Genomic DNA, 22,119 nt, shown 5'->3' with positions numbered 1-22,119 from the left:
TTTCAATATATATTCTGATCTCTGGAGGAGGGAGTAAAATGCCATTAACAGGAATCAATGATATAAAATCTTTAACCCCATCAAACCATTACAATAAACACAAAGATACTATCTCTGTGACAAACACTACTTAAAGAATTGTAATTCTGTAATTCTGCTGGAGAGAAGGTGAAAACAATTATATGGACTTTTTCTCTCTGGTCAGGAAAGCCTTTCTCTCAACCCCTACTGTTAAGGGTTAATAACATAAGCCATTTGGAAATCTAGAGCAAGGGATGGTAAATTGCAACCTGCATACCAGATTGGACCCATCACCTGTTCTTGTAAATAAAGATTTGTTGAAACAAAGCCACAACTGCTCGTTGATGTATTGGCTTTGGCTGCTTTTGAGCTACACCGCCAGAGTTGAGTCCTCATGACAGGGAAGAGACAGCCCACAGAGCTGAAATTATTTACTATTTGGCACTTCATAGAAAACGTTTGCCAACCCACATTCTGGAGGAGTCTCCATTTAACACTGTTGATGCACCAATCAATCTAAATCCTATTAGAGTTGAATGCAAAATGCAAAATCCCGGGCATCTTTCACACCCAGGACTCTCAAATCTAAAGAACAATACTGGGAAGAGTGCTATGCCTCTTGCGCGCTCTGCGGCAACATGATCAGGATCCTGAGGGTAAGGGGATGAGGAAAATAAAAGAGATGGGGACAGGAGGAACACAGTGGATGATGTCCAAGCAGTGCCACCTTTATTCAAGGTTCTACAACATTTTATAGCATGAGCAAAACAAAGCTAAGGAGGTATCTGTTTTTAGCATGTTTGTGAAACCCTCCAAGGTTCCCCTTTCTCAGCATGCAAGACAGGCCCACTGGTGCCAGAAGACCTTGGTAAATACATAAGCTTGTTGTTCCAGACGTACATACTTCAAAGGAATATTAGATATGGTTAACAGACCAGCAAGGACAGCACAGACCCTTATTTACATTTATGACCAGGCCAGAATAAATTGTATCTATTGTGTTATGTGGGTGATCACGTACAAGCGAGCTCTGAGAACCATTGCTCAAGCCCTTTCTCAAGCGTCAACCAACTATTCACCCTTTAGGCTCTCGAGCCTTTTGAGTGAATGAGGGATGCAAGTCCGGGCCTGGTTTGGTTTAGTTACTCCAGCTAGTCCATGGCTGCCCACATTTCCCCTTTTTTGTTTTAAGATTAAGGAAATGTAATTGAGCATCCATGTTGAATCTGTGTCGTCTTGCCTTGGTCTGAACCACACACCATGCAAAAATAATCACAATAGTAAATATGATTATAAACATCCAGAATGAATATCTTAATAGGCTGCCTGGATTAAATCCGTGCAGGCCATCCAAGATATGAGCCACCATTTTAGCCGGGTTTGTCATACCTATTTGAGAATGGCTGATAATGGAAATTTCCTTTTGCAACTTTAACAAATCAAGACTTATATTACTATGAAACCATATTTCTTGTAGATGTTTTCTAACTTGCCCCCATGTTACATTAGTGGCTTTTATAGGGGTGACACATATATGTTGAATCCCACCATCGCAAACCAAGGACATCCTGGGTTTTCAACAGGGATAGTTGATTTCCCAGAAATTTTACTGTCTCTTCAAGCCCATAAAGACGACTGAGAACCTTTTGATTTACATGCTCCTGAGTAGACAGCACATAAGAGATGTTTTTTGCTAAGTGGTTAACGTATTGTGCTGTCTGTATACCCTGGGATAAGGCCACAGAGGCTGCAGCAGCAGTAGCTATAAGAGTAACTAATGCAGCAATACTGGCTATCAACAGCCCAAGGAAGAGTTTCAATCTTTTTAATTGTAGCTGCATTTCCACAGCAAACTGATAACCATAATTAGCATACCAAGGGCCTTCAATCTCAACAGGTAATAGTAAATAAGGTGGTTGCATAGTCAAAAAGATAGTGACAGGACCTGTTTGAGGTGAGGGCAAGTGCACAGGCAAACAATTGGTTAATACACAATTTTCACATCCTAATTCAAATAACATATCAGTTCCATTATTTTGCATAAAGGAAAAATTTGTCGTTCCATATTCTACCACCAATAGGAATGGCCTAGGCACACAGGCCCGTATAGTAAGATTAGAGTCCTTTGTGTTTATGTAGCCGTTCTTAGCCATCTGCATCTTGGCCGGTCCCATAGCAGCGACCAATTTCCAGAGTTCTGCATGGTACATTTCTCTGATGGTAGAAAAAACTCCTCCGGGTATAGTCACATTATGCATTGGTCGACCAGGTGGATATGCAATATAGCGCAGAGGCTCCTTTCTTGTCATTCTCGACCAGTCCGTGATAGAAAATTCAGGGATGCCATGAGGAGAGATGACCAAAGGTGTCTTCTGAAGGCACTCCATCCAAATAGGACCTGGAATAGCATAGGTTAAGTTTTGAGGACAATTGGGGTACCCGGGAGGGCACCTACCTTGTTGAGGGTCACTGGGAGGAGTGTCACCAGTGACTTCATAGACGATCCACCTTTCTAATATTATGTTAAGTTGGGATGGAAGGTTTTTATTCTTTTCCATTTCTGAGAGATATGTCACTATATGAGGTACTGGCTGAACTACCAAGCAACCATTAACTGGTTTTTGGTTACATAATGGTAATTGGAAATACATGGGTACCTGAGCTGCCAGGCCCGTCCAATTAACAGAATGGTTTGCAACCTCCATGCCATCAGAACTACTCCCTCCAAAATATTCTGTCATATTGGTGTGTATTTGGGGAGTAGGATCATCCCAAGTAACCGGCCTAATAGTAGGTGGGTCAGGTAGATAGGCCCAATATACAGCCGCCTCACCAACAGGAGGGGTTGTAATAGCTAATACAGTAAGAAGGATAGTAAGTAAGGACTCATTAGGCTGTGTCTGTTCAGCCAGACTTATCGCTTGATTGATCAGCTCCCTTATCCGGGCCCAATGATACAAGGGGAGACGTCTCCTTCTTTTTTGTTGGCGAGTTATCGTCAGGTTGGCTAGTCTCCGCCTAGGGGAGAGGAGTCGACACCATTGTTCCGGGAGCCATCGAGGGGTGTCCTCATCCTGGGGGAAAATACAAACCCACGCCCCTTGCGAAGGACAGGGTCGGGGCCCTTCCAAATGCCAGTCAGTGGATCTTTCCACCTAGCGTAAGGGAGAGGAGAAAAATCTGGATGCCAAAACCATTCAGCTGTCGTCCGTCCTGTACCATCAACATCCAAAAAATTTAAAACATAAAGAGTTAGAGTTAAATGCATATGGGGAGAGTATTTCACTGTTCCCTGTAGTATCTCCCCCTCTTTTAATTTTTTAAGGTAAGATCTGAGAGTACTGTTAGCTCTTTCAACTATGGCTTGACCTTGTGAGTTGTAGGGAATTCCTGTAGAGTGTTTAATTTGAAAGGTAGCACAAAGGTTCTGGAAGGCTTTGGAATTATAAGCTGAGCCATTATTAGTTTTTATGGCCTTAGGGGTTTCCATTTGGGAGAGGGCTGAAAATAAATAATTTTGAACATCAGTAAAGGCTTCTCCAGAATGTGCAGTAGTGTGGATATACCCAGAGAAAGTATCGATAGAGACATGTATATATTTTAAGCGGCTGAAAGCAGGAAAGAGGGTAATATTCATTTGCCAAAGATGATTAGGCATCAATCCTCTGGGATTAACTGAATAATTAAGAACAGGATGGTGGATTGACAGGCCCAATAGTTTTCTACTATCTGGCAGGCCTCTTTTTTAGTGATGTGAAATTGTCGACGAAGAGCTGAGGCATTTTGATGAAAACTAGCATAACTCTGTGTGGCCAATTGTTTGTTGTTTACGTTTGTTATATAAGTGTGAGTAATGGTGTCAGTAATGTGGTTGCCTTCAGAGAGGGGACCAGGCAAATTATTATGAGCCCATATATGGGATATAAAAATAGGAGCTCACCTGGCCCGTAATATTTGTTGAATATTAGAGAATAAGTGATATAGTTCCTTATCATTTATGAGTATATAAGCACGTGGCAAGGCTGGAACAGTTCGAGCCATGTAGTGGCTGTTAGTGAATAGATTGCAGGGTTCAGGAAACATTTGCAAAGCCAGTAGGACAGCCTTTAGTTCAGTTCTTTGTACTGACTTAGTGGGATAATGATTTTGATAAATTGTTTTAGTCTTAGAGGATTCCTTGTAGATTCTAATGTGTCCTGTTTCATTAGCATCAACAAATATAGTGACGGCGTTAGCCAGAGGTTCTGTTGTTATAATTGCAGAACCGAAGACAGATGTGGTAGAAAGAAATTGTAAAAGTCTGTCTGCGGGAAGATGATATTTAAGTTGTCCTGGATAACAGGACAAGGCTATTTGTCAACTTAAATTCATACTAACTAAAGCTTGTACCTTATCTGTGGTTAACAGGCAACAGGATGTAATCAGGTTCTTTACCAATCATGAAAATAACGCGTTGACGACCTCTTAATAATAATTGGGCTAACATTTTAGTGTAATCATTTATAACATGTAATTGATGTAAGGCCAAATGGATCCATTCCAAAGGTCCATGAGATTGCCAAATGACTGCAGCTGGTAATTGGGAAGGCATTAACAAGATTAAATATATAAGGTTGTGTAAGGGGATCCCTGGGTGGCGCAGCGGTTTGGCGCCTGCCCTTGGCCCAGGGCGCAATCCTGGAGACCCGGGATCGAATCCCATGTCGGGCTCCCGGTGCATGGAGCCTGCTTCTCCCTCTGCCTGTGTCTCTGCCCCTCTCTCTATCTCTCTGTGACTATCATAAATAAATAAAAATTAAAAAAAAAATAAATAAAGGTTGTGTAAGATCATACTGAGTTACTTGTGCCTGTGACAACTTATCATTAACAAACTGTAAAGCCTTTTGGGCTTTTTCAGATAACTTGTGAGGAGACGAGGGAGCACGGTCTCTCTTAAGGGTATCAAATAATGGCTTTAAATCATTAGTTGTAATATGTAAGAAGAGTCTAATCCAATTAATATCTCCCATTAATTTCTGATAGTCATTTAATGTTTTTAACGAATGCGTTTTAATGGATAATTTCTGAGGTCTGATTTTTTTATTTTCAACAATGAAGCCGAGACACTCAAAAGGCTCCATTCTTTGTATCTTTTTAGGAGAAATTACTAGATTAAATTGTTGTAATTTGTAACATTTTCTCGGTTGGTGCAGCAAGAAGAATACTATTTATATAATGAATACAGTAAACAATGGAATTAAACTTTTTACAAAGAGGCGAAAGAGCTCTAGCTACAAACTCTTGACACAAGGTGGGGCTGTTGGACATTTCTTGTGGCAAAACCTTTCAATGAAATCTTTTTGCGGGTTTCATATGATTTATGCTAGGAATAGAAAAGGCAAATCTCTTACAGTCCTGGGGAGCCAGAGGAATGGTGAAAAAGCAATCTTTTAGGTCCAACATAATTATGTTGAATTGTAAGGGTATAGTGGAGGGCGTGGGAAGCCTTGGCTGTAAAGCCCCCATGGGCTTTATAGTAGCATTAACTGTCCTGAGGTCTTGTAATAATCTTCATTTTTTTATTTCTTTTTAATTACAAATATTGGAGTGTTCCAAGGACTGTGAGTGCTCTGTAGATGACCCAAAAGCAACTGTTTGTCTGCTAATGCTGCTGCTGCCTCTAAGTTTTGTTTTGTTTTTTTTTTTGGTAGGGGCCACTGGACTACCCATACAGGGTCATTACTTTTTTATTTAATAGGCCATGCATGGGGAGAGTTCAGTGGCCCCCTTGAAAACCCAGTACTGAAACGAACTAGGGGTGGTGGAATGGGAGGTGGGCGGGGGGTGGGGGTGACTGGGTGACGGGCACTGAGGTGGGAACTTGACAGGACGAGCACTGGGTGTTATTCTATATGTTGGCAAATTGAACACCAATAAAAAATAAATTTATATATATAAAAAAAAGAAAACCCAGTCCTTTTCGGGTGGTTTGACCCTGAAGACAAGTGGGGGCTGGATTTCCGTGTAAATTTTTTCCTAAACCTTTGCTTGGATCATAGTCCATTTTATTCATTAAAGTCATTACTATTTTTTGTTGATTTGGCATAGCTATTGGGGCTGTAGTGAGGGAAACTCCCATGTTGGTCAGTACATCTCTGCCCCATAAGTTTAAATCTATTTCTAGGACAAAGGGCTGAAAAGTTCTATAATGTCCTTCGGATATAGACCAATTAAGAAAGTTAGCACTTATTTGAGGGGCACATGCATAGCCTACACCCCTTATAGAAACCTCTGAATCAGTAAGGGGCCAACACTTTGGCCAGTGTTGCCTGGCGATAACAGAGACATCAGCCCCAGTATCTATCAACCCGACAAAGGGGCAACCTTGTATTTATTTGTAAGGTTATATATGGCTTGTTGGCTGAAATAAGTTGAGTCCAACAAATATTGGTGGAGCCGAAGCCATTTGCTCCCCGCTTTCCTTTTACAGATGGGTTAGAAGTTTCATATCTAGGAATAATGATTAATTGGGCGATAGACATTTTAGGTTGCAAATGGAGAATGCCCTCCTTCAGTGTTACTATAATTTTAATTTCTCCTGTATAATTTTTATCTATTTCTTCCAGGTGAACATTTAGTACTTTCATAGTCCAACTAGATCTCCCTAAAAGCAATCCCCAGGTTCCCTTGGGAAGGGGTCCCCATATCCCCATTGTTATGGCTTTGGGGGTTTGTCCAGCTTCTAGATATACTGGGGGTGTTTGGGGCTAAGTCTAATCCTGCACTGGTGGGGGTACCGCGGTGTAATTTGTTGATGTTTGGGAGGTCGGCGGTATTGGCCCTAGGCACACATCTGAGGAAACATTGCTGCTATTATTTGTTGGGGCTGCAGGGAGCCCCGCTTCTAGTTCCCCTGAATAATATTACCAATTTTATCCTTTTGGGAACGGCACTCATTTGCCCAATGATAGCCTCTCTGACATCTAGGGCACAGAGAAGAGAGGTTTTTCCCTATTTTTCCAGGTCTTTCCAGCCCACCTATTAACTGAGGGCATTTAGCCTTGAAATGGCCTGCCTGTCCACATTGAAAACAAGTTTGACTTTTTTGGTTACCTCTTTGCTGCATACACCTCTGCATTTCTTGAGGGGAAATCCCCCTCAGTGCTGCAGCTAGGGTAACTCCCTGTATATATGAAGACCCTATTTTAGCACATAAACGAATGTAATCTTCCAAGGTTCCTGTCTTTTTCCATGGTCGTATAGCAGCTTGGCAGGCAGAATTAGCATTTTCAAAAGCCAGTTGTTTTACAATGATTGTGCCTGCTTCCCCATCCACCACTATACGTCCTACTGCTTTTAACAAGGGAGCCACAAAATCTTGATAAGGCTCATCTGGTCCTTGTTGGATTTTGGATAACTCTTTCGATCTGGTCCCTGTTGAAGGAAGTCTTTTCCAGGCGTTAAGGGCACACTGTGAAATTTGATTGTCTGCTATTGGTGGATAATCAATTTGTATATTTACCTCAGCATAAGCCCCTTCCCCAGTTAGCATTTCATAAGAAACTGGAATATTTGTCCTATGATTATACATAGTTATTTCACTAGCTCTTTCAAAAAATTTAGTTTTCCAAAGTTAATAGTCACCACCTGATAGGCAGGCCTGAGCTATGACCTTCCAGTCTCCTGGACAGAGGGCGTCCAGTCCCATGCTATCTAATAAGGACAGGGTGTAAGGAGCTGTGGGCCCGTACTGGGCGGTAGCTGTCTTTAGCTCTTTTAGTATCTTAAAATTGACAGTGGAATAGGCTCTCTGGCCATTACCATTTAGCATGACAGGAAAAGCCGAAAAGGCAGAGGTGTCCTCTCCAGCTTGTTGTACTTGATGGAGAGTTTGCTGAAGAGGTGTTATTTTCAAAGGTGACAACCCGCTAGGAAGGTGTTTTGGAAATACAGGGGGATATCGAGCCATTGGAAACATGCTTTTAGAAGTTAGCCCTTCCTCCTTGTATGGAACCCCAGACTGAGGGTAAGGTGTCATTATATGACCATAGGAAGATCTTTCCTGTAAGAGGGAGGATCAAAATTGCACAGCTGTGGCTTGGCATGATCAATGGAAGAGGGTCGTATTTTGTTGCTCATGCCTGGAAAGGGATCAATATCATGATTAGGAGCACAGAGTTGCTCATAAGATTCCTGTTTGGAGGGTGGCCCTGGCGGCCATGGAGCCGAAGATGAAAAAAAATATTTCCTTATCATCATCTAAATAAATATACCTCATCTTCTTCAATTTCATCTCCTCCGGTTTCAAGTAAAGGTGATGCCGTAGGGATGCTTGTCTAAGGCATATTTATGGTTTCCTTTTGCAGTTTTTGTTGGGGAGGGAATTGAGAGGGCGATATCTGCCCTGGTGGTGATGGTGACTCAATCCTCGATTTATTATTCTCTTTTTGTTTCTCTGAAGAGGTCTGAACATCATTTTCAGGGAGGGATTCATGAAAGTCTATAGAGATTAATTCGAAAGTGTGTTGTGGATCTAAAGCCTCTCTTATTTCCTCCCAAATTTGCATGGTGCCTGGAGGACAGGCCATAGGACCACGTTTTTTAAGTTGATTTTTAATTTCCTGTCCTACCCTTTACCAGGCGTTTAAACTGACGGTCCCTTCTTTTGGAAACCAGGGACACAAGTCTGATATAGTACAAAAGAATTGCTGCAAGGCCTTTTTAGAGCCTTGGACCCTTCTTGCTTCATAAGGGACTGCAATGTGGTCATAAAGAAGACCTGTTCCATAGACTGCGACTGACCCATTATTTTTTACTCCTGTTGTGGCCCTAAGTGGTTTAACCAGGCTCCCCTTACCTGAGTGTCAGTGACGTTTTACCTATATGTGCTCAGGTCCCTGTTTGGGCGCCACTTGTTGCAAGCTCTGTGGCAACACGATCAGGGTCCTGAGGATAAGGGGATGAGGAAAATAAAAGTAAAGAGATGGGGACAGGAGGAACACAGTGGATGATGTCCAAGCAGTGCCACCTTTATTCAAGGTTCTACAACATTTTATAGCATGAGCAAAACAAAGCTAAGGAGGTATCTGTTTTTAGCATGTTTGTGAAACCCTCCAAGGTTCCCCTTTCTCAGCATGCAAGACAGACCCACTGGTGCCAGAAGACCTTGGTAAATAGATAAGCTTGTTGTTCCAGATGTACATACTTCAAAGGAATATTAGATATGGTTAACAGACCAGCAAGGACAGCACAGACCCTTATTTACATTTATGACCAGGCCAGAATAAATTGTATCTATTGTGTTATGTGGGTGATCACGTACAAGCGAGCTCTGAGAACCATTGCTCAAGCCCTTTCTCAAGCGTCAACCAACTATTCACCCTTTAGGCTCTCGAGCCTTTTGAGTGAATGAGGGATGCAAGTCTGGGCCCGGTTTGGTTTAGTTACTCCAGCTAGTCCATGGCCACCCACATATGCCCTCAATGCCCAGGATGCCCAAGAGCAGAGCAGAAGGAAATAATCCAGTAGAGAGACTCAAGGTGATAGGACTACAATATTCCTGACACCATACCCATCCTTGTATCCAGGCATTGAGTTTGGCAAGCCACTTCATAAAGTCAGAGAAATAATATCATATTGTCACACACATTTTTGGTTGGTGAAAAATGTTACTCAGTGGTCTGCCACTCAAGATCTGTATCTGCTCCCCCTCCCACCCTGGACGCCAGAGCCTGAACTCAGGTCACACAAAGATCATCTGTCCCTCTACCCTGAACCCTCCATGCTTGCAGAGCATTTCTCTGCCTTTACAGGGCAGTAAGCCTATCAACTAATTAGTTCTGCCAACAACCTTTTGGGAAGGAGGTAAAGTCACTTGACAGAGAAGTGAAAAAAGCTACCCTGCTTCCTCATCTTTTGCCACCACTTTCCTGTTTCCTCTCCCAACCATCAACTTCTGAACTTCAACTCCCGAATGTATGGACACATATGCAAACAGAGGCACACAAAGACACACACACACACCACACACACACACAATTATGGTTTTTCCAAGAAGTGAGAAAAACTGCCGAGATCAGCAGGAAACATCTTTAAAAGAGAAGTATTAGTAATACTAAATGTTAAAAGACTGTTGTCCTGCTTTATGCAGGACTGAAATGGATGTCCCTGCCTTTTCAGGATCTCCAGGACTAATTAGATAACATGTGGCTTCCATCACAAGGCATCTTCCCCGATTTATGGCAGTCCAAGAACGTCAGCCAAAGCCCCAGACCAGACAAGACAGCCCTGCTCTGTTCTAGTCACCTGCACTGCATGACCACTGGCTCTTATGACCAGAGACTCGGGCGGCCAGAGACATGTGTGTGGCCTCCACCTAACAGAACATTCTCAACCTGAACAGAGCCAGCCGTGACCCAGCACTGTGAACCTAGAAGAAGCCATACACATGAAAGGAGGAGAGAAGAAAAGCCTCAAAGACTGGCTTTTGAGGCAGGAAACTTCCCCAGTTCAGACAAGCAATGAGCCTTTGTGAAAAGAGATACTGGCAAGAGGAACCCATGGCACCCTTCATTCGCTGCTAAAAGATGTCGCTACTTGGGGAGAAGAAAACTTGACAGTCCTTTTCCTTCAGTTTTAGGGGAAGAGAAGATAGGCCACTCTGGCTGTCCAAGCAGGTGTATCATTACATATAACAAATATTTCTGCCAGCTGTACCTCTACCACAAACCAAATAAAACTCTAAACACAATGGCTGGGACTCTGATGTCACTCATCAAAGGTAGAGTTCCATATGTTTCCACTGGCACAGGACGTTGCATGCCATATGTATCAAAGAATCTTTAATCCCCAAATACATTTAAATGCTGATCTTCCAAATGTGATCAAATTGGTTTTGGGGGCGGGGAGTGAAGGGGGGGAAGAAAATCGATCTCAATTTAGATTTAAGAGGAAAATGCGTATCAGCCCCAGTGGGTTATGTGTACGGTCTTAAACCAACTCGGGCATAAACCTCCTGGGTGTCCAGACAGACAAACACACAAAGGCGGATTTACACCTGGTTTGACTCTATCTGTTAAAAGAAACTATAACAATTACCACAACATGATCAAACAACAATGTACTTGTAACAGTCAAGCAAGTTATCATTGGCAAATACAATCTTTGTAATTAACCACTGTGCTCTTTATAAAGGGAATTGAGTGGGTGAGCTAAAAAGGTAAAACACATTCTTTGACCATGGGAAACACACCCGGAAGCTTTTTGACTAAACTCAAGATTTTTCAGTCTGCTGTTTCCTTCCTCAGCTCTCATGGGTCTGGCCTGCCCTGTCTGCTGTGCCCAGCAGATGAGCAGAATGTCTTTGCACAATAATTACCCCTTTGTGTCCCCCGAGTTAGGTAGGCCTTATTGATTTTGTGACAAAGTTCAAAATGTAATTTGATCTCCTACTAAGTGTGAAGTTCTGTGAACTGTCCTCTGGTCAAAACGCACGCAGGTAGCAAGGTCTGCAAAGAAACCGTTTTCACGAAAGTAGTGCTGACAGCTCTGGGATAAATTCCTCATAGGGTCTCCACACACCCTGTTACTGGCTCCAATAGGAAGGCAAGTACTTACTTCTGTGTTCCTGGGGCCCATCCACTGTAACTTGAATAGCTCTGTGATAGCTGGCCACTTGGGGAGGATTTTTGAAGACAGTTATGGTCAAGGTGAAACTCTTGCCTGCAGATGTAAAAGGGGAAAATCCACAGTGAATATAAAAAGACAGCACCCGAGATAACAGAGCAGCAGAGACTTTCCAAATTGTGCTCAAGCATCTCTGAGGAGGTCATGAAACAAAGACAAGAGACAGGGCTCCTTACTCTCAACGAGAAGGCCTCCGATGACCACTTTAGGGAGTGATTAAACTTGTTGAGCGTACAGATCTTCGTCTTCACTGCAGGGCTAAACAAGAGAGGTCCAACTCCCCCTAAAAGCTGCTCAGTAACCACCGTGGTAATGAAAACAAAAACTCTGGTCCACTTGAGGATTCTCATCCTTCCAGCTTTCTCCAACATCAGGAACACATCTAAACACCGACAATTTTAGAAGTCTTTATTTAGGATTAGGTCATGACCCCATGAGAGAACAAGAGTAAATCACTGTTGATTAGGTTATTTACCTCACATGGCTTTAGCACTTCGTTTGCTTAACTGCACTACAGTAAGAGGATGAAAGAGTAAGGTTCTTATGGGAATCATTTTAACAGGAGCCCATGTCTCCTGTTCTGGCCTTAATGTGCCTGTGGTATGATGACTTCATCATTACTGGAACAGAGTTCTTCTCCTCCCTGCCCACACCTTCCCTAACAGACATCCTTGCTGTTAAATCTTTTTGAAATAACTCCCTGACAGTGACTTATTGCTTGCTAAGTGTCCATGACATCTCCCCACATAAATAGGAATTGATGCTTTTTGCCCACCGTGCACTTCATTGAAATATTATATCTGATGTTTCAAATTAATGAGCTTAAGATGATGAATGGAGGTGGGGGAAAGAAGACAGGGAGAAGTCTGGTAGCAGATTCGGATGTTTGCCTTCTCCAGAAGGAGATCCAGACTGTTACACAGTAGACTCACTGACAGTTGGAATCAGTTAGATTTGCAACGGTTAGTCAGGTCAGAAAGTCAAAGCTGCAAACTGTTACAAGACAGCAAAAGGTGGGTGCCAGTGACTCAATAAAACCTTCAGCAATCTCAGGCCAGCCTGTGCACTTCACCTGCTCCTATACCAGACCTTGAAACAGCTCATTTTGTTTAGCTTTTTTTTTTTAAGATTTTATTTATTAATGAGAGAGAGACAGAGACAGAGAGAGACAGAGAGAGAGAGAGAGGCAGACATACAGGCAGAGGGAGAAGCAGGCTCTGTGCAGGGAGCCTGATTTGAGACTTGATCCCGGGACTCCAGGATCATGCCCTGGGCTGAAGGCAGGCGCTAAACCGCTGAGCCACCCAGGGATCCCTGCTTTGTTTATTGGTCAGAGACTGTTATTGCCCTTACTGAAAGCTTGATGGTATTAAATCAAAACACAAATCTTAAACAATATGCAGCAATGCAGAGTTTAATGCAATCTTTTCAAAGCTTAATATGGAACAGATTATATATAAGGCTTAATGTAGAAAAGGTCTTTGTCAAATCTAGTGAATAGATTTTCTTTTCAACCCAGATCATGCAAGTTCCTAAAATATGTAGAAGACACACATCATTTGTTTACTTGGTATATATAGTTTTAAGTCCTTTGGCTATACTTTTCGATGGTCAGTAAGAAAGAAAGAAAGAAAAGAAAGAAAGAAAGAAAGAAAGAAAGAAAGAAAGAAAGAAAGAAAGAAAGAAAGAAAGAAAAAGAAAGAAAGAAAGAAGGAAAGAAAGAAAGAAAGAAAGAAAGAAAGAAAGAAAGAAAGAAAGAAAGAAAAGAAAAGAAAAAAAGTCAAGACAGAAGAAGTAGGGGAGAGGAGCACACAGGAAAAGATAGATATTGATTGGAAATCTACTAGTGCCAGCCACTTCATACACATTATCTCATTTAATCCTATCCAGTTAGGTTCATCACCTGCAGTTCACAAATGAGGAAACCGAAGCCCACAGAGGCTTACAAGTTCAACCATACAAGTAATAAGAAGGGAAAAAGCAGGGTCTGAGCCCGGGTCTTCCAGACCTTAAAATTAGTGCTCTTCTCTTAAACTTGGTCAGAGAACATTTTAAAAAATTAAAAGATAATTGATTTCTACACATGTCCCAATCAGCTCTGAAAGACACAGACGTGGCCAACAAGCACATGAGAAAATGCTCTGCATCACTTGCCATCAGGGAAATACAAGTCAAAACCACAATGAGATACCACCTCACACCAGTGAGAATGGGGAAAATTAACAAGGCAGGAAACAACAAATGTTGGAGAGGATGTGGAGAAAGGGGAACCCTCTTGCACTGTTGGTGGGAATGGGAACTGGTGCAGCCACTCTGGAAAACTGTGTGGAGGTTCCTCAAAGAGTAAAAAATAGATCTGCCCTATGACCCAGCAGCCATTGCACTGCTGGGGATTTACCCCAAAGATACAGATGCAGTGAAACACCGGGACACCTGCACCCCAATGTTTATAGCAGCAATGTCCACAATAGCCAAACTGTGGAAGGAGCTTCGGTGTCCATCGAAAGATGAATGGATAAAGATGTGGTCTATGTATACAATGGAATATTACTCAGCCATTAGAAATGACAAATACCCACCATTTGCTTCAACATGGATGGAACTGGAGGGTATTATGCTGAGTGAAGTAAGTCAATCGGAAAAGGGCAAACATTCTATGGTCTCACTCATTTAGGGAATATAAAAATTAGTGAAAGGGAATAAAGGGAAAGGAGAGAAACTGAGTGAAAATATCAGTTAGGGTGACAAAACATGAGAGACACCTAACTCTGGGAATTGAACAAGGCGTAAAAATAGGGGTATTAGAAATCTACTAGTGCCCCTTTCACTAAGGGGTAGTGGAAGGGGACGTGGGTGGGGGGTTGGGGTGACTGGGTGATGGGCACCAAGGGGGGCACTTGGCGGGATGAGCACTGGGTGTTATGCTATATGTTGGCAAATTGAACTCCAATTAAAAATTTTTTTAATCACCAACTAAGAGAGAAAAAAAGGAAAGTACAATGAAAGTAAACAAAAAATATGTATATACATAAAAATTAAGCCATTAATAAAAAAGAATTGAAGAAAACAAAAGAAGAGAAAAAAAAGAAGAGAATGCTAGTAGAGTGGTCAAGAACACAGGCTCTGGAGCCGTACTGCCTGAGTTCAGTCCTGGCTCCCCTGCCTATTTGCTGTATAAACTGGGGCAAATAACTTGACCTTTCTGTGCCTCCTTTTCACCAACTGGAAAATGGGGATAAGAATGGTACCTACCTCCCGGGGTGATTTTTATTAGAGTTTACATATAGAAAACACTTAGAACAGTGTCAGGTATATGCTAAGCACTGTATGTGTTTGTTACTTATTATTTTATTTAATTGTCAGTACAATTCTATAACGTGGGTATTATTTAACATGATTTTCATTTAATAAATAAGTAAACTGAAAGAAAAAAAACTCTTCGGTTCCAAGTCTGCTGTGTGCTAAAATGGGCTTTGACTTTGAATCCTGAAAGGGCTCAATCGGACATGTAATTCTTCATGACTTGAGATGTTTTTTGGTGTTGCTGAGAGATAAAGAATGACTGCTGATGGGTTTCACTTCTGTCTGGCTAAATTAAAAAAGAAAAAAGGAAATCTGCCCCAATATAAAGATTTTCAAGAGCTCCGGGACATTATTTTACTGCATATTTTTAACATAATGGATTTTTTTTGTTGTTGTTAGAAGAAAAGGAAAATCGATTCAATATGGGAAATTATGAAAGAAAAGATCCCTAAGAGTGAAATACACAAATCCACCTTTCTTTGCTTAAGGAGCATAATACTGACCGTGTTAAATATTGGTATGCTTTATGTATTACACTTAATAACAAAACAAATAGATAATCACAAATTGTGTGAGTGTTCTAGGAGGCTTAGAACTTACCCTAAAAATGAAATGCTCACACAATGTGGTGACAACTTTTCCTCTTATGGTTGAACTCTATTTTTAACGACTAAACATGTTGACTTTTTTCTACTATTCACTCTACCAAATCAGATGCGTAATGTTTTTTCTGAGGAAAAGAAAAGAGGGAGTACTGTATTTGACTTTATATCAATCAGAAGTATAATCATATGTCAGAGAGTTTTTTTTTTTTAAGTAGATCTCTGAAGTCAAAAAAATTCCCTTGGAGATTCACAACTGTGTTTATCTAAAAGAACACCAAAAGAATCAAGAAATTTTTACACAGTTCATCTGTACCAAACCCAAGCAATGGAAAACATTTTAAAGGGTGGAGAGCAGTCAAAAATCGCCGTTTAACTACTTATGAGTAACCACACATTAAAATTTGTTTCCATACTACCCAGCACAAAAGTTCCTTTCTGCAAAGAATGGTTTGTGATGAAACCTTAAGAATTACATTTCTAGGTGTTTTAAAAATATAAAGTCTACCGGGGATCCCTGGGTGGCTCAGCGGTTTAGCACCTGCCTTTGGCCCAGGGTGTGATCCTGGAGAGCCGGGATCCAGTCCCCACGTTAGGCTCCCTGCATGGAGCCTGCTTCTCTCACTGCCTGTTTTCTCTGCCTGTCTCTCTCTGTGTGTCTCTCATGAATAAATAAAAAACCTTTAAAAAAATATGTAGTCTACCAATTCAAGAAAATTCATGGAGAAGAGGGAAGTAATTTTGTGTCCTAACATTTCAGAACAGAGAAAGAAGTTCCTTTATTTAGCACACCTCCCTAGAACTAGCATTTAAATCACATGTTACATAGCTTGTACAAAATTAAGTAAAAGGACACTTAACCCTAGAATCTACTGAAATTTTGTATGAGACTCCTTATGACTAAATCTGTGAATTACTCTAAAAGAGCAGCAATACAGATTTAGCTCAGACCCTTAAAATTCTTTCTGTGGTCTTATTGTCTGGAAATTAAAATCGCCTCTGACATTTCCATGGACAGAAGTCTAATTTTAACCAATTACTCTTACAGACCAATATCATTTGGCACACATTGTACTTGCAGCAAAATTGAAATATAATTCCTTTTCAAGATAAAATCTGATGAAATCTATTTTTGGATAAAAAAGATGCAAGGGCACAATTGCAAAAAGGGAAAATTGTATTCCTACAGTAAGTATTTAAAGATAACTTTAAGTAAACTATTAAAAGTTTTCACAAAGGCTATAGCTAACTTTTAGAATTTAACCTAGAATTTAGGGAAACCCAACTGAATTGTCAAGAAAAAAAAATGAACGCAATATAAAATACAATTTTACGGGCAGCCCGGGTGGCTCAGAGGTTTAGCGCCGCCTTCAGCCCAGGGCCTGATCCTGGAGACCCCGGATCGATTCCCACGTTGGATCCCTGCTTGGAGCCTGCTTCTCCCTCTGCCTGTGTCTCTGCCTCTGTGTGTGTGTCTCATGAATAAATAGAATATTTTTTAAAATACCATTTTACAATTTAAAAAATATATGTCAAAGAATCATTTGATGGAAATTATTTCAATACAAGCCAGGAATTTACATGCCATGTGTCAACCTGGTTTAGACCATCTAACAATGGATGTTCTGGAATATTGAAAGGAGACAAGCAGCAATGTCATATGGGAGAATAGGAGAGACATCTTAACCATGCCTGATTCCAAATAGAAGTTTTCCTTAAAATTTTTTAAATATTTATTTTCCACCTAAAATTCTGTGTTTCAACTACCTTTTATATATTCGATGCTAAAAATTTTAACTTTAATTTTTTTACACTTAGGCATAACACAAAAATGTATCTGTCCTCACACAACTTGAAATCTATTGTGATTTACATAATTTTTCATAAAAACTCATGGCAGGCCTAATAAAGTTTTAATAGGTTTAATAATCTGTTTTCCTTTGTTTAGGTATAATTGCCTTCAAAAAGACACAAACACAAAACCTGATCCTTACATATGTTAGGAAAATACAACTCACTCATGCCAAATATTTATTAGTCACATACTTGTTTTTGAAGAGAAAAATGGCCAATGATGTTGAGAAAATTATTTTCAAATAAGACTTACCCTATCATTTTGAAACCCGACTTATGACAAATACTGAAAGGTATCATTAAACATACAGAATTAACTATGAGTAATAGATCATATATCTAAAAATGTGTGTTCTTTCTTTAACATTGCCAGAAACACATATGATATGAGTAAATATATAGTCCAGTATTCTCTAACTTAAAACAGCACAATAGCCTTGCACCATTTTTAGTTTTAAAATATACATCTGGACTTAAAATTTCTGCATTGTGTTTCTTTCAGCTTGAAGCTATTTTATTACTGTTTTTTTAAAAAATATTTTATCTATTTATTCATGAGAGACAGAGAGAGAGAGAGAAAGATAGAGAAAGAGAGGCAGAGACCCAGGCAGAGGGAGAATCAGGCTCCATGCAGGAAGCCCGACATGGGACTGGACCCCAGGTTTCCAGGATCACGCCCTGGGCGGAAAGCAGGCACCAAACCGCTGAGCCACCCAGGGATCCCCCAGCTCGAAGCTAGCTAGCTAGTTATTTATTTGTTTATTTATTTATTTATTTATTATTTAAGCTTGAAACTATTTAAAGCAAATGAGTTATTAACCCCGAACACCAGGCTTCATGGTGGAAATCTTGACAGACTCCTAACTATAAGGGTGCTACTGGATGCAAAGTTGACATATGTTCTCCCTATTTCTACCAGACTATTTATTAACTAAAGAACTGAATTTGCAAATTGCTATTTATTTATTTACTTATTTATTGGTCACTAGAATTATCTAGGACAGAAAGGGCATTGGGGATCCTCTAATAGTATCCCTTAAGTATTTTAAGCTTTCAGGGACATACACCTGAAAGAAACGTTAAAAATATGCGTTTCCATTTCCTTGACACCTGGAAGGACTGAACATCACAAAACTGCAGAACTTTGTTAAAATATAATACTAATAAGCAACTTTGCACATTTTAAAACATACTAGTTGTTTTTGCATTTTTACATGCCGAGTATAAGCAAATTATAAGTATTCTTAGATAATCCCAGAACAAGATCAGCTGAACAACAGTAATTTGTTGCCTATGTCTTAATAGAATACATTGCCAATATCATTTTGAAGTAGTTTTTTAAATTAACACATCAAAACACCATATATTGAATTCACTTCTGATTCTTTAGAGTGCTGAGTTCAGCGTCACAGACATAAAATATGGGCTCACTAAATACTGTATTGATTTAAATCCCAGATTTTTCCACAATTAATTTCTGTGTGTTTGTGTTTTTAACTATATTTACCTATCTATTATCCACCCAACAACACTATAACTTACTTTGTACGTAGCTCTAAAAATGATAGCCAAATTGTGGCCACGATTTCGAAAACTGAGACTTTTATTATTTTTCAATACATATGTATTCGATCACGTTTCAAGGGTGTAGAAAGTCTACTGAGCTCAGGCTTTTATCTGAAAAAGACAGGTAAAGAGAGATTGTTTTTACTAACATTTAGATGAAAACAAAAAAATGTTGTAAAAATCTGGATGTTCCAAATCTCTACACATCTTTTTCAGCAGACAAAACTTATACATTGAGTGGATCTCAGCTATCACCATCTGTCTGAATTTTCTTAAATACAGGTCTGTGGGTGGGAGAACACAGCAAATCAAGTCTTACATTGACTCAATTTATTTTGTCATTAATATGAATGAAAACACTTAATTGAATATGGCCACGTATGGTTTTGTTTACTGGTTAAAAGGAAAACTGCTCTGCAATTAACAACAAGGATGATTAACAGCAAAGAAAACAGTTCATTTTCAAAATAATTTTAAAAGAGCAGTAGTGAGAAAACCTAAAGATAACCAAAATCTCTGAGAACAGCTCAAAAGACACTGCATTCTATCTTTACACCAAAAAGATCATTTCTATCCCAAATACCAAGGCTCACAATCAATTCAGCGCCATAAATACAGGAGAACTGTTCAAAAGAGTCGAAGAAAACAGAATGTAGACTACCAAACAGCTAAATGGTATCTTTGAAAATGCAGGCACCCACACTTCTATTTCCATACATCCTGACTTGGAATGCTTGACCTGGCATTCTATAGACAAAATACCTACTTATTTGTATTTGCTGTTTTCATCCAGGTTGTTTGTTGGTGATTGGAGGGGTGTTTTTCTTTGGGTGTGGGGGGTGGGGGGACAAATTTCCATTCCTTGCTGAAGGCCAAGTAGAACATTCTGGGCCTAGGGACGATTAACATCATAAAAGATATCTGGGGGGGGGGATTCCAATTTCCCTAATTCACATACATTCTCAACTTTTTGTATTTCAAGGAGGAAAACAGTAACCTACAGAATGGGTGGTTTATAAAAGAAGAAATGAGAGGGGTAAAAAATACACACACACACACACACACACACACACACACACTGCTTGAACCCACTGCAAAATGAAACCTGCCCAGAATGCAACCTCCCCTTTCCTCCACAATTCATTCTGATTTCTCTTCTGATGGAGGACCCAGCTAGATAACCGGCTCCAAACGACCTGGACTCCTCTTTCTCTGCACCCCACCCCCACACACAATCTGAACGGGTGCGTGCGGTGGGGGCGATCCACAACAGGGAACCGCCAGTGGCCTGTGGGAGTCTGGCCACAAGGTCCACGGTGGAGGCCCTGGCACGATTCCTCCGTCCTCCCGCCCCCCAGCCTGGCCAGGCCTCGCTAACCCTGCCGTCCACAGACCCCAGATCCCAGAGGACCCAGGCCCACCTTTCCCAAGTCCACAGGCCACAGACAGGGCGGGCGAGGCTCCTTTCCCAGTCCGGCTCACCGCCCGCTCCCTCCCGGGCGCCCAGGCCCCCGAGTGTGAACTGCCCGGGAACCCGCTTCCCCATCAGCCCAGCCCGCACCGGCCCGGGGGCTCCGCGCCTCCCCTGGCGAGGGCCGCCCCGGGAAACCTGGAGCGCGTCCTGGAGAACCGCCGGGCGACCGCGAGGGGCTCCGGACCCTGCCCCCTGCACCTGCCCAGGCCGCTGCTACCGCCCTGCAGCCAAGAGGCCGGCAGCGGGCGGAGGAGGCCGCGGGAGCGCTCTCAGGCCCCGGGGGTCGCTCCTCCACGCCCAGGCCCCTGACCGGAGCCCCCCGCCACCTTTCAGAAGCAGGAGGGCCCTCTGGGACTCAAGTCCTTTAAAAGTCCCCATAAGAGAAACCCGCACCCCTTCGCCTGCTTTCCCAAGGCGGCTGTGTGAAGGCATCTCCCAGCTTTCCCTTACCCCTGCCAGGTGGGGGGAGGCGGGGGGCGGGGTGCCAGCTCCCGGAGGCGCCCGAGCCCCCGCCCCTCCACCGGCCCACTGCCCGCACTCGAGGGCCAGCGCCCGGGACTCCGGGGCTCCCCCGCCTTCCTCCCGCTAAGGGGCACCGGCGCGGGGCTGCGCGCCCACCGAGCGCCCCGCCTGCGTCACCCTCACGCCTCCCGGAGTCCCCAGATTTGCCCGGGACCCCTGGGACCCCGGTTCTGCGGCCCACGCGCCACAACCGGCACCCTGGCGCCCGCCCCGGAGGCCAGCGCGCCGCCGGCCCCCCAGAGCCCGGGAGAGGCCGGGGCCCCGAGGCTCAGGCGGCAAGGGAAGGGGGCGCCAGGCCGGGCGGAGGGGCGAGCGTGGGAGCGCGCGGGACCCCAGGGAGGGGCGGCGCCGACAGCCCGCCCTGCGCGGCCGGTGGCTAAGCCCTGCGCCCGGGGCGCGCGGTCGGGGGCCGGAGGCCGGGCTCCTCACCCCGGGGACTGGGGCGGGGTGGCGGCCGGGAGCGGGCACCGGGGCTCCTGGGGGAGGGGACACGGCTCAGGAGTGGGCCAGGACGGGGCGGGAGGCTTCAGGGGTAAGGAAGGGATACAGGGGGCCAGGGGCTGAGCAGTGGCTGCGGCACAGCTGGGAGAGAGAAGGATCTGCGCGGGGCCATCCGCGTGAGGGATGCGGAGGAAGAGGGCCAGTGGGGGGGCGCCCTCGGGTCAGAGCCCCCAAGCTAGGAGGCCTCGGAGGCCGTCAGGGCGCCGGACCCCGCGGGCTTGGAGACCCTGGGGCGGGTCCCGCGGCGCCCGGCTGCGGGAGGGGCGCAGCTTCTTACTTTGAAGGCCCCGCAGGGTCTTGTCGCAGCGCCAGTGCGAGGGCAGCACGCAGCACAGGAGGCTGGGCTGTGGGTGCGCACGAGCTGGGCCGGGTGGTCGGCGATGACCCCTACCGTGGTGCGGGCGTCCTGCGGCGGCGGCAACCGGGACACCCGGGCCGCTGCCGCCGCCGCCGCCACCGCCACCGCCACCGCCCCTGCTGCTGTTGCTCCTGCTGCGGCGGCGCAGCCCCCACCGGGCCCACCTCGCTCGTCTTGCCGGGCCGCAGGCCGCTGCACGGAGGGCTGAAGCGCAGGCTGGCGCTCGGATCCACGGGAAGACGCATCCCAACCGC

At 43.3% G+C, this 22,119-nt stretch overlaps 1 long non-coding RNA gene across 1 annotated transcript; it reads right to left on the bottom strand.

Moving 5' to 3' along the window:
* Positions 1 to 728: 728 nt before the first annotated feature.
* LOC121500320 lies at positions 729 to 20,596 on the bottom strand. Its single transcript, XR_005990364.1, has 4 exons — positions 20,432 to 20,596; positions 18,987 to 19,121; positions 11,617 to 11,721; positions 729 to 2,419 (listed from the first exon to the last, which is right to left on the bottom strand). It is a non-coding gene; the product is annotated as an uncharacterized LOC121500320 (long non-coding RNA).
* Positions 20,597 to 22,119: the final 1,523 nt, after the last annotated feature.

The sequence above is a fragment of the Vulpes lagopus genome, chromosome 10 (genome assembly GCF_018345385.1).
Source record: "Vulpes lagopus strain Blue_001 chromosome 10, ASM1834538v1, whole genome shotgun sequence".
Lineage (NCBI taxonomy): Eukaryota > Metazoa > Chordata > Mammalia > Carnivora > Canidae > Vulpes > Vulpes lagopus.
Note: the sequence above shows the minus strand (reverse complement) of the source record. Positions and strands in the feature narration are given on the sequence as shown.